Source organism: Phaseolus vulgaris, chromosome 10 (genome assembly GCF_051622355.1).
Source record: "Phaseolus vulgaris cultivar YP4 chromosome 10, ASM5162235v1, whole genome shotgun sequence".
Classification (NCBI taxonomy): Eukaryota; Viridiplantae; Streptophyta; class Magnoliopsida; order Fabales; family Fabaceae; genus Phaseolus; species Phaseolus vulgaris.
In genome coordinates this window covers 29233954-29252922 of record NC_143507.1, presented here as the reverse complement: position 1 = coordinate 29252922, position 18969 = coordinate 29233954, and the positions used below count along the sequence as shown (strand labels likewise).

The 18969-nt window shown below is 32.7% G+C and overlaps 1 pseudogene; it reads right to left on the bottom strand.

Moving 5' to 3' along the window:
• Nucleotides 1–3335: 3335 nt before the first annotated feature.
• The window catches only part of LOC150024710 (uncharacterized), a 41567-nt pseudogene continuing 25933 nt past the window's right edge, over nucleotides 3336–18969 (bottom strand).

Here is an 18969-nt window from a genome sequence, read left to right as displayed (position 1 = left end):
TGTTTCAAGATCCTCCTAAAGGCTTACCACCTCTAAGAGGGATTGAACACCAGATAGACTTCATGCCCAGGGTTTCTTTACCAAATAGCCCTGCATATAGGACCAATCCCAAAGAAACTAAAAGAGAAAATGAAAAAACAAATGAAGTACATGATAAACCGAGTCATAATACCTTCTCAACTAATTCAATTTTGTTAACTCGTACTAGGCCTACAAGGTATCCTTCTTCTTTGTCTTGTTCATTACCCAAGGTTCCTACTTATACACCATATTGGATGAAGAATGTTAAGGATGATTTTTTCATATCTCCTATTTTACCAAATAATATCATTCCTAAACAATCTTTTCCAACATGGTCTGTGTATAGACCATCTTTTTTTGAACTCCCAACATTTCAAAGTGATAAGTCATGTTTGCCCATTTCTTCTTGTCTTCTCTTATATAATAGCAAACTGACTTTGTTTCATGCAGGAGTACTGAATTCGTGGACGAATTCTCTCCAACTCGGGGAGTATGATGGATATCCACTAGGAGAGGATTTTATTAATTAAGGAAGAGGATTTTCACCTACACATTTGAAGTTCTTCCTTCTAGTCTTCTCACAAATTAAAAGAAATCAAAGATAAGATCAAGCCTAGAGATAAAGAAGTCTACAAACTCTCAAATAATAGGCTTCATATTAAATATCTCTCTTTATAGTTTCTTTTAAATTGTAAATAATATAGAATAATGTTTAGAAAGGTGCTTAGAGGGAAACATGAGACACCTCTTTTGTAAAAGCATCTTTAGGCTTTAGTTTAGCAAATTCTAGAAGCTTGGGTAGTGAGCTTAGTAAGGGGGGTGTGATCTTAGGAGTTTTTTAGGTAGCTTAGGGAATAAGCTATGTAAATGACCAGCCCTTACTCCTATAAAAGGAGGGCTTAGGTCCTTCACAATGGAGATTGGAATTTTATAGTAGAGAGACTATACTCAAATTTGGAGAGAAATTGTGAGTCTTGAGTCTTCTTCTTCCTTGGCCTTATCTTGTGAGCTATGGTGAGCTTCAAGTGGCGGCACTCCATCACTTATCTTGGATCAAGGAACCAAGTGGCGTGAAGTGTTCTTCCAATTCTCAAAATCCAGCAACATCCTTCTATAAGTGTTCTTCCTTCATGTTCTTTCAATTTCATTCGGTAGATTAGCTTTGCTTGTTGTTTCCTTTCATTTGTACCGTTTGGTTTTCTGTTTTCCAGCTTTGTTATTTGTTTCTATTCAGTCCAGTAGCTAGCTTTTCAATTCTGTCCAGTTTTTAATTCTTGTTCTTCATTCCTTGTGTTTTGATTCCATTTGACAATATATGGACTTCCATATGAGTCTTGGTTGGTGCTAAGTCTTGGTGAGTTCTTGAATTAGAACATTGATCCAATTCTAAAGTAAGGTGCCATTTATGACCAGCTCAAGTTGCTCCTAAGAATGTCAAAGAATCATGTATTCTTGTAGTTACATTCACATCAAAAAGTCGCGCTTCGGTGCCCACGCACATGGAGAGGCCTGTGTAACAGCGCCGTATCATCCATGGAGTGTCTCAAACACCAAGGAACTTGTCCCTTATCTCTTCGTGCTTGGTGCCCACGCCTGACGAGAGGCCTATTACAGCAGCGCCGTATCGTCCTCAGGGTGTCTACAAACACCAAGGCGAAGTGTTCACATCTGATACCGGGGCTAGCTATTCATACTTGAGGAGGGGGCGTCCTGAAGGAATCCCTTAACCCCTGCTCAAGGACTAAGCTCTCGGATTTTAGCTCACCAAATGCCTTTTTTTTTCATCAGCAAAGAATAAATAAAATAAAATGAGACACTTCAGGGGTGTCTCAACCCTTATACAAAACCCCGACACCAAGTTTCCTAATACCCTGCCAACTAGGAATCCGACAGACATCACACTACAGATCAAAGATAAAAATTCAGACAAGATACTAAAACCCACCAAATACAGTTACCTCACCCCACCAAATATATCACACTCTCAATCAAGGACATACATCCAACAACTAAATACATCTAGCTATTAAAACAAAGTTTTTGGCATTAGGTTGAAGTACCAAACCCAAGCGTCAAACACAGCAAAGCCAGAACACGACATAACGTCTAAACAACTAATCCTATCTTTGTGACAGGCTGAGTTGTACCAAAACACTTAACAGCTTCCCAATCTGGCCACACCAGTAACCAAAAAAGACCACATATCCTTTTGCTTCAGCTCAAACGCCATAAAAATTCCAACACCAAGCCAATAATCATGCAAATAGTCACTTCCTTTATCGCAGTTCAGAACAACCATCATACTCTGCCAAAAAGAAAAGGCCAAGACAACCTGCACAAACAAACAATACCTTTCCAAGCCTCAAATCAACCTTGCCAGAAAAGATTTACCGATAAGACCTGCACAAACCACACCACGACTACCAGGACAGGGAACAAAATGTTAGTGAAATAATACAAAAAATCAGTCTTTCAAATACCTCATACAACAGAGAGGTTCCAAACATCAGTAAAAATATGAGAAAACAACCAATTTTTCTTTTACTATGACCCAAGACCAGATCTTCCTTTGTGCCACAGTAAAAACCTCCACTAGGTCCACCCGCCCACTCTCAAACACAACCTTATTCCTATGGTTCCAAATTTCACTCACAATACCTACCCAAATACCCCCCCGGCACCTGACGTCATCGACTACCGATGACCGATCGGATCACACTCTAAATTGGCCCATGAGTTCTCCTTCATGAAGAATTTCTCTTTTATGTGTGAAGGTAGTCTCATTGGTACAACCATTGATCATGGAAATTTTAACACTTTCCAATGGTTGTCTCAATAAGACATAACAAGTTTCTCTAGGCACTACCTCACATAAATTTTTTTCTTTGTAGATGCCTATACATAACTTGACCTTCACTTGTTGGTGATATCTTAGCACATCTTCAAAATATTTTACTACATTTTTGTCTAGGCAATCCTCCTTTAAGGATTCCTTTTTCACTATGCTTGCAAGTGTTCCTTTACAAAAGATAAGGCTAGGTTGTTCAACAAGAAACATATTTTCAAAGGTATTTTTAAATGGATTGTTTTGTTGAATGACCTTGTGGGAAGGAACACTTTTCTCCCACGCCTTTTGCTCCCTAAGGGTTCTCTCTTTTTCTATTTTGAATTTTCTTTTCTTTTCATCCCTCTTTTGTTTCCTTTGTATTTGATCTCTTACCACTTGGGAATGTGGTAAAGGATTAAGTACAAACTTTTTTTTCTTGTGGGTGAAGGTAATCTCATTGGTTAGACCATTGTGCAAGGTTTTCTTGTCAAATTGTCATGGTCTACCCAATAAGATGTGGCAAGCTTCCATAGAAACTACATCACATAAAACATTGTCTTGGTAGTTACCTATAGGAAACTCGACTTTCACTTGTTTATCTACAATTAGTTCACCATCTTCATTTATCCATTGAAGCTTGTAAGGTTTAGGATGAGGGACTACTTGTAGATTTAACTTTTCAACCAACCTAGTGCTAGAACAATTGCAACATGAACCACTATCCACAATGAGAGAACATGTGTTTTCTAAAACTTTGCATCTTGTGTGAAAGATGTTCTTTCTTTGTGTATCCATGGTTGCACTAGTTTGGTTGTTGAGGGTTCTTCTAATCATCAATAATTCCCCCTCTAAAGGATAAACTCTCTCATCTTCTCCCCCTTCTTCTTTCTCACTAGCTTCTTCTTCACAACTAGTATATTCATCTATTCCTTTCAAAAACAAGGTTCTTTGGTTTGGACATTGTGCTTGCACATGTCCTCTTCCAAAGCATTTAAAACATTTAACATCCCTAGTGCGAATGGGTGGAGTGAGCATATCTTTACTTATATTTTTGGGAGTCTCTTTTGGTGTTTCCTTAGATGTACTCTCCTCCCTTTTAATTTCTCTTTTTGGATAAGAGCTGGAGTATGAACCTTCCTTATGACTTGAAGTTTTTTTTAAATTTAGCTGTTCAACTTTGATACATAGTTGAACCAAGTCATTCAAGTCTTGATAAGGTAGAAGTTCAACTCTATCTCTTATCTCAAGATTTAGCCCACTTAAGAATCTTGTTATGGTGGTGGACTTACTCTCATCATGTATAGCTCCATCTTTTGCCTATACTCCTCTACACTCATTGTTCTTTGTTGGAGTCTTTGGAGCTTGTCCATCAACTCCCTATTATAATAGGAGGGTATATGGCGGCGCCTTAGGGCTCCCCTAAGGTCATTCCAATACTCTATGGGAGGTTCCCTATGAAAGCGCCTATCTCTTTCTAAAGCCGTCCACCAATACATAGCATTTCCTTGGAAATTAAGAGTGGCTAGGGGTACTTTTCTCTCCTCACTTACTCTATGGCAAGCAAATAATTGTTCTACCTTCATTTCCCAATCTAAATAGACTTCTACGTTTTCTTTTCCATGGAAATGGGTAAGTCTACCCTAACCTCTCTTGGGCTCTCTTGTTCTCTTCTATCTCTTCTAGTTCTTCCAGGGGTGGTTGATAATACTAACCTAAGGCTTTCCTACCCAAAAGAATCATTATTTTTTAGAACTAGATGCATGAGAACGTATTTTTTTTTATTTTTGAGAGTTTTCATCCTTTTCTTTAGTCATTCTCAACTCCTTGATTTGGGCCTCATGCTCCAATTGTCTATATGAGAGTGATTGAAAGTCCTTGGCTAATTGTTTTATAAGAGATTTGATGGACTTTATATCACTTTCATTAGATTTAGAAGAGTGAGTTGACATGACTAAAGATTTGTGTTTGAAAGTATTTTACTTCAAGAAAGAAAAGGAAAGTAGTGAAGGTAGCTTTCCAAGAAAGAGAGGTGAGTCACTAGGACTTCTTAAGTACCAAGTCTTTCCTTGCCAAAACCTATCCCTCAAAAACTTCACACAATTCTTTTTCTAAGTAAATTACTTAGATCACAATGAGGAATGAAAATTCAAATTTTATACAAAGGAAAACAATGCAAAGCAATTAAAAAACAAAGCAAATAAGCAATGCTAAACAAGTAATTAACGTAAAGCAAACTAGCTACGCACAGTTAAAGATTGCTAATCTACAAAACTTTAAACTAGACGTTTCCTAGGGTGAGGCTTCTAGACACTAATTAATCAAAGGTTAAATGTAATTACAACTCAAAGAAATACAAAGAAATTGAATTACACAAATTAAAATTCAGATTTCTATATTATGCATTCCTTGGCTTGTAATTGCTCTTCTTTGTTATGTTCTCCAAAGTGTATGTGTTTGTATTTGTGTTTGTTGCTGCTCCTTGCCATAACCTCTTATGATTAGAAAATTAAAAACTCCAAAACAGTACTTACTAAGTAGAGATAGACTCACCACAAAGTCAATTCCACTTAACAAGCACCAATTGAATTTTATCCACCAACAATTTAGAGGTCAAGAAATGAAAGCAAGAAACAAATTAAATTTTAAAATAGGACCACAACAAATGGATTTGAATTATATGACACAACTTAGAAAGAGTTTTGAATGATATTGGACAAGCAAATAAAAATAGGCACTCAACAAAGGAAGGCACACAAAAGGAACCTAAAGAAAGGCACTAGAATTGATTTGAAAAACCAAAACAGCACTACTGGAAAAATTTAGGTTCCGAAAGCGTGACTTAAAATATTTATGCTGAGCTGGCTATTTTGAATTTGCTTCTGAAATTTTAACCACAAACGATTCAATATCTTATCAAACTTTTGGCGCTGGAATCACACCAAAACTATGCACCAATGAATTGTGATAAATTTGTCAAAATCACTGTCCAACTACCGTATATTTTGGCGCCAGGATGCACTCTTTTTTTGTTTTATTTATCATTTTTTCTCTATTTTTTCTTTTCATATGATTATTTTTTTCTTAATTTTATAACACATCAAACTGTATTCATCCAGATTTTCAGAAATTTTCTCCAACGTATTTAAAATTCATAACAAAAACAGCCAGTACAGAATTTGAAAAACAGAGTAGTCCTAATTCTGGAATTTAAAAACAGAATAAGAAACTTAAAAAACACAATGGAGTAGATGTATATGAATTTGTATGGAACTAGCACACAAATATGAACTCAAACTAAAAGAAAAATGCACCAAAGGATCAACAAACACAGAAATATAAATCTGGACTCAAATCAAATCAAGAAACCAAAATTATCAACAAATTCAACACTACAAAGATTTGATGACAAATTAGGAGAAACATGACTTAAACAAAACATAATAGGATTCAGAAAATAAAATGACTCAAGACACATATAATGAACCGGATAGAATTCCAAACAAGACTCAAACAACCTAAAATCAAAACAGAAACACAATTCTATATAGATTCCTACACAAAATATGAAAATAAGAAGCTCAAGAACAATTTGAACATTTTGCACTTGAATTGCTTCAAACAGCACCTAAATCAAATTAAAAAGCAAAAGCAGCAAGACAACATGAAGAAGTGAAGAACAACACGGAAATAAGAAGAACACAAACATAAAAATGAAAGAAGACACTTAGCTCTTGTAGAACTATAGCTCATGATACCAAATGATGGATTTGTGTCACCTTTCTTGCGGTTTTTGTTGATGAATGCGGAAGCTCCATGGATTGGTAGCAGAACAAGGCTCTCCTAAGAGTGATGATAGCCTTGGAGGTACATGAGAAATGTGGTTTGAGAGAGGTGAGGCCTACTCTTGAAGGTGGAATTTCGGAAGATTAATAGCCTAATCCTAAGAGAGTTTAGGCAAAGAGTGAGAATGGCACAAAATTGGCAGCATTTCACTAATGAATTAATCTTTTAAAAACAGTAGCCAAGGCACTCCTTATATAGTACTTTGGAGGTCGGACTTATAAAGAAAAAAGAGAAGGGAATTCAAATGGTTGACACATGTGTAATTGGCGCCTAAATTTCAGCTCATGTGAAGGTAGGTTCTAGAATCCTTCCAAGTGTGAAATGGTCTAGAACTTACGCCCCATTATACCTAGGTGTGGGCCGAACCTTAGTTTAATTAGGAAATTCTAATTAAACTTAGGTTTAGCCTTCAAGGTACCACTTTGCATGTTTCAACACAATTACAAAAAGAATTTAAACTACGCTACTTTGACAAAAAAGTAAAAACTATTCTACACTAGAGTTTATGACATGTAGAATGTGTCCTCTTGACCCCTCTTTAACCATAACTCTAGAATATGTCCAACAAATTTAAAAAAAAAAAAAATTAAAATATAAGAGGAACGGTGTAGGAGGGAAAGCAAACGCGGGAATTTTATTCTAAAGGATAATTGTGGCAGTTAAAAATGACATATTCTAAAGGATCATTGTGGCGGTTACTAAAATGTCATATTATACGGTAGATTGTGGCGGTTATTAATAACCACCATATTAAAACCGCCACTTTATACATTTCTTTTGTAGTGATTGTTTATAGATAGTGAGGAAATGAAGATGTTAAAGAAATTTAGTGACATAGTTATGTAGCAATTATAGTGAAGGTTGGAAAACTGTATGAAGAGAGCATTGTGACACATACTCCACAAAGAGGAAAAGAAGAGTGAGTGAAGGATTCACATAAGTTTGTGGGTACACAAGATTTAAAAGAGTATTTTGTGTTTGATTTGTATATGGAGGAAGCTAAGCTAAGTAAAAATGGAAGAGGTTTGATAGAGAGAACAAAAAAAAGGGTGGAAAACAATAATATAGATAGTGTAGCTGTTGCACAGTTTTGTTGGAATTTGACTAACATTACTTCTTTTTTTAATGATTTTTCAGTTAAGAAATTTAGTAAAACCATTATAAAATGTAAAACCACTATAAAATGGAAAATCAACCACTATAAAATGTAAAACCAAAATACACAAAAGGGTTATGGTTACCTAAACAAGATAATAAGGTCAAAAACCTATTTCCATAAGCAGGCTCAAGGATGTTGCAACTCAACCCTAACCATTAAAGCCTGTTAAACGCTTTTTATTTCCTATGATCCTTTATCCTTCCTGTACTAGAATATTTACATGATGTTTTTCTACTAATTTTAAGATTAAGAAGCATTCATTGGTTTCTCTTGCTATAATTTGTTTGACATAGATAAGTGACCAAGTTCATATGTTGTCATGCTTTATTATCGTTGTGGTTATAAATATTACTTCACAAGTGTAGTGAAATGAATCAACAGTTAAGATGTGAAACATTATTTAGCAAAATCGACTATAAGATATTTATCCAATCAAATTGAAATTAGGATAGTTGAAATATGGTTAAATGTTCAAAATATTCATTCAGACAACCTAAACTTTTTTAATTTGATTTGCAAACCACTATGTTTTATAACTTTATTACAAAGGAACTTTTAGTTAACATTCCATTTTATTTTTGCAATATTTATAAAGGATGAATTTCTATTTATGTTATTTGATGTTGAGTTACTAACTACACATAAATTTCTAAGCTTCCAAACAAATGGGGAAAGTTGCCAACTAAGTTGGATTAACTACCTCAAGCTTGAATTCAATACAAGGTTTTTAGCAAACACGAACAACATACAATCATGATCAAGCAAGACAAACATTTTTTACATGCTCAAGACTTCAAATGTACTTCCAACATTGAAGTAAAATAAGTAAATTTGTAATACTTGACTCAAAACTACATATAAACTTTAAAGCGAAGGAATTAAATGAAAAATATGTACTAATGCAAACACAAAAGTCAAAAAGTTGAAGAACTGATAGATAAAAATAGAAAACATAATAAATATAAATGATTTGTTTGTTCAAGCAGGCTAGGTTAAGTTATACCTATTGTCTTGTCCAAAATCACCAACACTCGATGATGAATGATGAACCCCTGAATACATAAGGTGAAAAACAAAAATTTGTTTTCAAATATATTATATTCAATTCTAAAACCTAATTTGTGTGTTGTATGTTAGAATTAGAGGCCTTACACAAGAGGGGGTGAATTGTTTTTGAAAGATTTTCGCAAGTATTGAAGGTAGAGTGAAAAGTTAAGAAGAATTAATCAGTTGAAAATTTGTTCAACCAATAGAAAATTGTTTTAAGTTTGATTCCAGAAAATCAACCAGTTGTTTTCATGAAACAACTGGTTGTTTATACCAGTAGATTTGAAAAAAAATTATAATAGTTTAATGAGTGTAAGGATAGAGAGATTCACAAAAGATGTTTATACTAGTTCACTCTTAACCAAGAGCTACATCCAAACCTCAGCTAACCACTGAGAATTCACTATGTAATCAAACCTAGATTACAAATCACACACCAAAAGTGACGATCTTGAACCCTTTAAGAACACCACTTTTGGCAAACCACACAGTTTCCAGAAACACCTTATGAAATTGCAACACACTAGAACACACATAAATACAATGTTCAAGGAAGAAGGCAATAGAATACACCTGGGTAAATCAAAGATTAAAAGAAGAATTACAAGACCCGATCCTATTCCACCATTGAGATGATCCAAAAGCTTTTTGAAATCTTGAAAACTATTTTTGATTAATCTTTCTTTCTTAGTTTTTGCATATTAGTGTAAAACAACCTTTTTACACTCCAATCAAGAGGTTAAAATAGTTGAATCAAGAACCAAAAGTTGTTGGAATCATTTAAAACAGATTGGAACTACTTAACAAAATTTTGTTAAGGTTTTCAGAAAAAAAAACCAGTTGATTTCTCGAAACAACCGGTTGAATCTGTTTGACAGCAAAGCCAAAATAAATATATGCTTTTCCAATTCATTATAAAAACCACTTAGTGTCAAACAACCAGTTGATTAGACATTTCAACAGGTTGAAATTTCACACTCTTTTAAAAAAAATCATCTTTTCAAAAAGATTAAGATTCAATTAACCTTGGATCATCTTAAAGAGTGAATTAACAATTCAAAGACTACTAGACAACACACACACAACCAACAACAAGGTCTTTAAGCATTCCACTTGGATTTGGAGACATCAAAGCACCTTGTTCAACATTGTCTTCTAATATAACTATGTTATTTAACAACCTCTTACTATTAGAATGTGTGGCCAAAACAAGAGAGGTGGTGAATTGTTTTCACAACATTTTCGCAAATATTGGAAGTAGAATGAAAAGTTCTGAAAAATCAACCAATTGATTTTTTGTTCAACTGGATAAAAGTTCAGTTTTAAAGTTCTTTATAAAAAATCAACCAGTTGTTTTCTCGAAACAACAGGTTGTTTACCAGAAAATAATGACCAATGTTAAAAATAGTGTATAAGAGAAGTGATAGAAAGATTCACACAAAGAGGTTTATACTGGTTCACTTTTAACCAAGAGCTACATCTAGTCCCCAGTTAACCATAGAGAATTCACAATGCAATAAAAAATAGATTACAAAATACACTAAGAATGTTGATATTAAACCCCTCAAGAACACACAACACCTATGGTACAACCCAAATAGACAAGAAGATGACCAAGGACACAAGAGACACTTCACACTTTGATAATTCATCTCAACATCCAAGACAGGCCCCACCAAATGTCGGAAGAATGACCTCGGCAGAAGAAGAATTGGGCATAAACCAGAGCATCAAATATTCTTTCTTTTGGTCTTCTTACAAGACAAAATGTTTGTATATAAATTAGGCTCACTTTAGGGATCCAAATAGAAGATTAAGCTAGAGTAGGTTTACTTAGCACAAATAAGAGTGTACTTAGAAATAGGCTTGTTCCAAGTCCAATTTTCATGACACTTGCACCTAAAATTAGGGTTTTAACCTAACTTCTAGAAGTTATGCCTAAGGTGCAATTTTGACCATGGTCAACACCCTAGGCAACCCCTCTCCCCTTCCTTTTCTACCCTTCACTCATCTTGTCCTCCAAGTCACTCCTTCCTATATAAAGGGTGTCTTCCTCCATGTATTGACACTTGATATTGAATAGTAAAGAAACTTTGCAGGAGTGATTTTGTGAAACTTGTGAGCTCATGTTGGGTCTTATCTTGGGTGGGTAATATCTCAAGTGACGGCTCTTGCATCACTCATCTTGGAGTCCCTATGCTCTAAGTGGCGTGACTTCATTTCTTCCCATAAGATCTCTTAATCTCTTCCCTTTTTTAATTTCCTTTTGCGCCTTCCATTCCCTTTCCTCTATGTTCATTTATGTTATCTTTAAATTGTTGGTTGTCTTTATCTTGTTATCTTAATTTCTGACCTTTTTGGCATCATCTACACCATATTATTGTCTTTTTCTCTTTTCCCTTTTGAAGTGAACCTTTACACTTACTTAACCACTTGGTTAAGTTCGTGTCCAGTGGGAATCTTCTTAAGGTTCTCACCATAATTTCTAATCTCAACAATCATAAACAAAAGTGAAATCAATAAAATGTGCAATCCTAAAATCAACTCACATCATGTGGTATTCAGGACGTGGTTATTTTGTGCTTATTTGCTTTGATTTGATATTATGCCCTTAAAATTCCAACACATTTTAAATTTTTCTTTTACCTTTAAGAAATTCAATTTCCGCTTTACCATTAAGAAATTCAATTTCCGCTTTACCATTCAACACCTTTCTTTTCCGCCTTTAAATTCATGTCATTTAGAATTCTGCATTTTATTCATTAAGCATTTAAAAATTATGGTTTTGAATTTTTTTCCTTACATCATTTGCTTAAGTCTTATGTTCTTAGTGTTCTAGGAGTCTTTAAATCCTTTATAATTATTTTTTTTTTAATTGTGAATAACTAAAAACAACTAGAAATTTGTTTGAGTAGAAGTTGATTTAGTTCCAAACAAAGAATTCAAGTAAGTAAGTGTAAGAGCTTTATCGTCTTTCACTTGAGGTGTTGCTACGAAGTGTAGACCTTTGTTTTTAGAGTGAAAATCTTTCTTGAGTGCATTACAATTCTTCCCTCCTTTACTAAATAGCCAAGTGATACAAGTGAGGAGTGGATAACATTGTTATTTTTCACGAATTGTTTGTTTCCTTTTTGTGCAAATTATGGCTCATTTTTCTTCAGGAGGATCTTCAAAGTCAATCTCCTCAAAAGGCATATCTTTTGGGAGAGCTTGCGGACACCAAGAGGAATTTGGCCCAAAAGAAGAGGAGATGAGGCAATTAGTGGAAAGGTTGCAAAGATTAGAAGCGGCTCAAGAGAGACAAACTAAAGAAAGGAGACGAGAACCGAGAAGAGCCTCTAGAAGCTACACGCGCTATGGGAGTCAAGAAGAAGACCAAGATTGGAGAATGCATAACTTTGAAGAGAGGTTCCATCAACACCCACCACCAAAGCCTTCTTTTCCTTTTGTAAAGTTACCTAGTTTTAGTGGGGATAGTGACCCAAATGTATATTTAGGATGAGAAGATAAAGTAGAACAAATATTTAATGTGTATGAGGTCGAAGATGACCAAAATGTCAAGTTAGCTTTCCTAGAATTCGTAGATTATGCCATGCAGGGGTGCCATCAAGTTCTAATGGACATTGGTTTGAACAAGAGGTCAGTTGTGGTCTCTTGGTATGATTTAAAAGAATACATGCGCGCTCAGTTTTTCCTCCTTACTATAGGAAGGAACTTTTTTTGAAGCTCCAATGGCTTCATCAAGGACCTAGGAGTGTAGATGAATAGTTCAAAGATTTTAGAAGTAACTTTGACCAGGATTAATATGCATGAAATTGAAGAGTAAAAGGTTGCTAGATTTGTGAGTGGATTAAGAAGAGAAATTCAAAATGTTGTAAAACTTTATAAGTATACATCTTTGGAAAAATTGGTTCACCTAGTCACAAGGTTGAATCGCAACTTTTTAAGAAAACATATTTCAAACATACTCGTAATGATGAATTCTATGACTCATCTTGGAAGGGTAAAAATAAAATTTCAAAACAAGATAATCCTTCCAACTCCTCTAAAGAATCCACCCACAAACTTTTAAAAATTATTCTCCTTCTAGGACTAAATCGCCATCCAAAACCTCAAGTACCAAATTTTTTAAATGTTTAGGTTTTGGGTACATAGCTGCTAGTTGTCCAAACAAAAGGACCATGATGGTTAAGGGGGAGCAAGTTCTAAGTGACCATAATGATCAATCTTCTAGGACTAACTGATGTGAGTTGATTTTAGAGTTGCCTATTTTATTATGACACTTTGTTTATGATTTTGGATTTTAACAATTATGGTGTGAGACCCAAATAAGCTCTCCATTGGACACAAACTTAACCAAGTGGTTAAGTAAGTGTGAATGTTCACCTCTATTGGGTAAAAGGAAAAACACAATATATGATTGTGATGATAATGATTGCATAATTGAAAGAGCATAAAAGGAAACAATTAAGATGAAGAAGACCGAATGGAAAAGATACAAAATAACAGCACCAAAAAGAAAATAAAAGGTGTGATGGAAAAGGAATTAAAAGATGAAGGATAGAAAAGTTTATGGGAGTGTAAGGAAATTAGTTGTAATTATAATTATTATTTTTGTACAATTTGAATCTAATATGATAATATTACACATGAATATATGTACATACAATATTATTTATTCAATAAAATATAAGTATAATATTTATAATATATAATTCCCTAATATATATATAATAATAATAATATTAACTTTATTAACTTTTTAATTATTGTTTAAGAAATTAAGCATATTTTCCATGTATCTAAAATAGTATTGGTTAAGACAAATCTCCTCACATACAATGCATTATAAGTATTGTGTATAGAAAAGAAAGAAATCAATTATTGTGAAAGGATATCTTGCTTCTCAAAATGACCACTCTTGCATTAAAAAATCTGAAAATGATGATCTTAACAAAAATACGCTGATTTTTAAATATATTCAAAAATAAAATATAAAAATAATTTATATATATCAAATGAAATAATATATTAGTTATATAACACTAATTGTAACAGGATTTGATATGACTAAATTACTTAAATTTAGAAAATTATTATTTAAATTTGGTAGATATATTATTTTATACTTCTCAATAAATATTTTTTAATAAATAATTAATGTTTATACTATATTTTTGTTATTTATTAAACTTAATTTAAACTTTTTAGTTTTTAATGTTATTCAAATTATATATGATTTAATTTCTGTTTTCTATTTTTAATTTATATTCATTATTGATTCCTCTAACAATTTTTTGTAAATAGAATTTATAATTTAATAAAATTAAGAAAAATATTTAAACATTTTAACTAATTTATTCATCTTACAAAATATACTCTTCATCTATTTAATTCATTTATGTATTCTTTAGACAGAAAAAAAATAGTATTAACATGAAAATATACATCCCCTTCCGATCACCAATATAAAAAAAATAAAAATAATAAACTTCTTACTCTAAACAAACTTATCAATGTTTGCACTTTATATTTTTTATATATTTATTTAAAAAATAGATGTTATTTGTTTAAACTTTGCTTCAAGTGTATGGATTTGCATACATGTTACTTAGAAGAGTTTAGATTAAGATATTATTAATATTTATCTTGATTAGGGATGTAAAAACATAAAATGTTTAGAGAAAATAAAAGAAGGTTAAAAAAGTTGGAACAAAAGTGAGTTATTAATAAATATCCGTATGTAAATCTAACAAACAATTACATACCGATAAATCGGTATGTAATTATATATGGGTAAATCTTTATGTAATTACATATGTATTTTGAAATCGTATATAACAGTTACCAATGACAATTTTACATACGATTTTTTTTTGTATGTAATCCGGATGTAACTATGTTTTACATATGGGTTTGGTCTCTTACATACGGATTTGGTATTTTACTTAGGGATTGGTGTTGTATGTAATACCAAATTTTCTTGTAGTGCAATTCAACAAGAAAATGAGTCACCCAACCAACAACAAAATTAAGATGTTTGGACACTGAGATCCTAATTATGCAGATTATTTGGAGCTTTAAGTTTGGGATCTTGGATTATGTTTCATGTTTGTTTGGATTGTGGATTATATTTCAACTTGACTTCACTTTTGAATTATGTTATGTTTGACTTACTTTATGATGAAACTTCAATTATGTTATGTTTGAACTTGAAATTAAATGTGAGTTTTATTTTATTATTAGTTATTATTTTGCATGATGTTTGATTATTGTATTGAATAATTTAGGTGCAATACAATTGGTGATAGCTTGTTTTTAATTTGAATATGTTGGATTTTTTTTGGATTATGTTTGAATGTTTCATTGTGTAAAATAATTCAAAGTAACTTATACATTTTGATGTCTATAGGATTTATCTATGAATTTACCCATAAAATTTGATTTAGAGGTTTACCCACAAATTTATACGCATGAGAATTTTTACCCACGGATTTATATGCATGGGAAATTTACCTATGGATCAACTCGTGGATAATGTGAGCGTAGATATCACCCATGAATAAGAGTCGGTGGATAATTTTCCATGGATGTTGTACGAATTGGACTCAGTGGGTAATACCCATGGAGAGGTTTTCGTGGGTAGTACCACAGAGAGGATTTATGGGTAGTACTAACGGTTTGAATTACCCATGGACAGATCATCCATATGAAAATTACCTACACCCATATTACATACAATTTTTTTTGTGGGTGGCATGTAAATTCTATTTACCTACACACTTTTGTTGTTACCTACAGATTTCAACCATGGGTAAAAATGGTTTTTCTTTTTGTAGTGTAAGAGATGATGAGTCCCGAGCCATTAACCATGAGACTTTGACAACATCTTCAACACACAACCTTAAGGCATTAGGTTTGTGGGACTTTCTCCTTATATATTGCTCACCTCACTCGTCTTCACTGAATGTGAGATTTCTGACTCTTCACGCATTACAACCTCCTCCACATGAGTCCTCTATTTGTATAACACTTCCCACATGTTAATTCTTAGGTTCTCATCAATAACGAAACAAGAAAGTAAGAACAACATTGAATAAAACACTTTATTGATAACATGTATATACACAAAGAACTCTCATGAATTTGGTATCTTTATAAAGAACACAAGAACTCTATATATAGACTATTCAAAAACAAAATCGTTATGACATTTATAACAAACATGTACTAGACGGTCTAACTCGTCTTAACATTACTAGACCATCTACTAAAAATCATCTAGTGGTGTTAGACTATCTAGTAGTGTTGAGACAAGTTAGACCATCTTAACAATTTTGTTTTTAAATGGTCTTCTATTACTCCTTATGCATAAGGTTTATATATAGAGTTCTTGTGATCTTTGTAAAGATACTGAATTGCTAAAAGTTATTTATGTATAAACCTGTTATTAGTAAAGTGTTTTCTTCAATCTTATTCTTGTTTTCTTACTTCATTATTTTTTAGAACCCAACACATAACTATGTGTAAGATTCAAATTTTAACTATTTGACTAAAGATATATACATGCAAAATCTTGTCTATGTGTAGGGGGTGGAGTAGAGAGGTGTGATTAAAGAAAAAATCCTAACAATAATTTTGATCTAATCAAACAACCCTAATAATAGAAGCGTTGCGTGAGAATAGTAATACTATTTATTATACAAAGCCAATGAAAAAGTTAATGACGTACGAGCACTACTATGTGAAACTTATCTCTATTGTCTAAGACTTATGCAACAAGCGACGTCATTTTCCATTAGTTTTGGGTGTTACAAATTCCTTACTGGAGGTTGAAGTCTGTTTGAAGTCAAAAATTGCCATAGCCTTCATACATTGACAAGACAATAAGATAGGTTAAGGATTGGTTTGCACTATAAATATTTATAATTTTAGTAGAGATTTATTAGTGGAAGTTTGTATAATTTCTAGAAAGGCACACACTAAGCATAAGTGCTTTTTAATAAAAATAAGCAGGAGTAAAGAATTTTAATTTTGTTACTTTCTATTTGCTCTTACTTCTCTTTTTTATTTTTAATTATGTTATGTAATGTAAACCCTAGGTATTCATTTCCTTCCAACTCAAAGCATTATTTTTAGGTATGACTTCTTTCAAAATTTAGCGACCCCGTTGTCTTCTTTCCCTCTCTGTTTCGCCTTCTATTTTCACCTTCCACCTCACCACCACCATCATGTACCAACCATACTCTTTCTCTTCTTCTTCTTAATCTTTCCTTTTCAATTTTTTTTCATTTACTTTTCAGGTTGGGTTGAGTTGAGTGTGGGGAGCAAGAGAATGGAGAAGAAGAAGACTCGAAGGGTTAAGGGGAAGGGACAACCACGAAGCTCCGGAAACAAGTAGCTGAGGCAGAATGTTGTTGTACTGATCTCGGGAAGAAAAGAATGACGGTGTTGCATGTCAAGAAGAGTGCGAAGGGACATACAAGAATGTGAGGGTTTTTTATAAGAGTCATGTGATGTAGCCTTTGAATTTGGTTAACCACGGTGTTGGTTCCATCAGAACCCCCAAAATCCCTCGCCTCCACGATTCCCTGTCTGAATCCAAGGTTGAGTCTCTATCCATGGAATTGCTGGCATGTTTCAATTTTAGAAAGGTTGCCAATTTGATTAGTTCTTTCATATCTTGCATTTTTGTTTGACTTGTCTTTGTTTATGAGGATTTTATTTAAAGGAAATGGGTTCACATTTGCTTGCAAGGTATAGATTTAAAGAAACGGTGTGTGCTTATGTTTCGACAATGAGAATGATACAAAAGAGAGTTCATTATAATTTTTTATTAAGTTAATTTAATACTGATTAGGGATTAAAGGTTGGTATTCTATGTTGTTGAAAACCAATGGTATTCAACGCAATATTTTTTTTTTCCATTTATACTCTTATCTCTCATTTAATATTTAATTAGTTTACATATACGTATTTATAGTGATATAGAAATGAAAATAATTTTTTTTATTCAAGTAAAAAAATATTGCATTTCTTGGGTTATCCAAAAGAAGTCTAGAAAGGAACTAAGGGAGTAATAGTTGAGGTGGTATCAAAGATCATGTCTGATGTTGTAATTTGTAGGTTGGGTTTGCTAAATACTCCCTTTAATTATGTTTAAAGGACTTTTAAATATAAGCAAATTCCAATTATCTTAATTTATTTAATGTTATTATTTAAAAAATATCCTTACATTTAAACTTGGGCACCAATTTCGAATTAATATGACTGTGGTAGTTTAAAAGATGGTATTTATTTTATGAAATTAATGAACGTTAATTAGTATTTGAGTTAGCACAGTACTTTCTATAACTAGTTTCCTATGTAATTCTAATTGGTTGAGAAAACATTCAAAATGACGATTTGAGCCTACCTTAAAGTCTCTTAAGTCAGTGATGAATTCATGAGCCACAGTTCCATCAGCTCAACGGAAAAGAATAGGGTAATGAGTCTTTAATATAATTAAGTTACAAGAGATAAATGCCTTATACAAAAAGTTCCCTAATTGAGTATGAGATAAAAGAAAAACTAGTAATAATAAACTTTAATATTTTCTTCAACTGTTTACAATTCATCTATTGCATTGAAAATTTATCCTCCTTCGAAGAATCTCATTGGTAACCAATTGATTTCATCATAAACACCATGATCTGCATTTTTACTGACGACAAATGTATGTGAGCACATATTATTTGTTTTAAAGAATATTTTGTGGTGGTTTTAGATGATAAAATGGAAGTTGCGTGATTATGTTTCTAAACTTTATTGTAAAAAATTTAAATTTAAATAAAAATAGTAGTCATGCATGTTGATTCATAAGCACAAGTAAAACTGACATCACATTTTTATACGTTCATATATTCCAACAATTGAATGCTTGTTATACGGGTCAGTAAAATATAACAATAATATATGTACAAACTTATCTATTTTTTAACTTAACTTTAACCTTTCTACTATAAGAATAGAGGTCTACTATAAGAATAGAGGTTTACTATAAGAATAGAGGTTTGTGAAAGATAGAGACTTA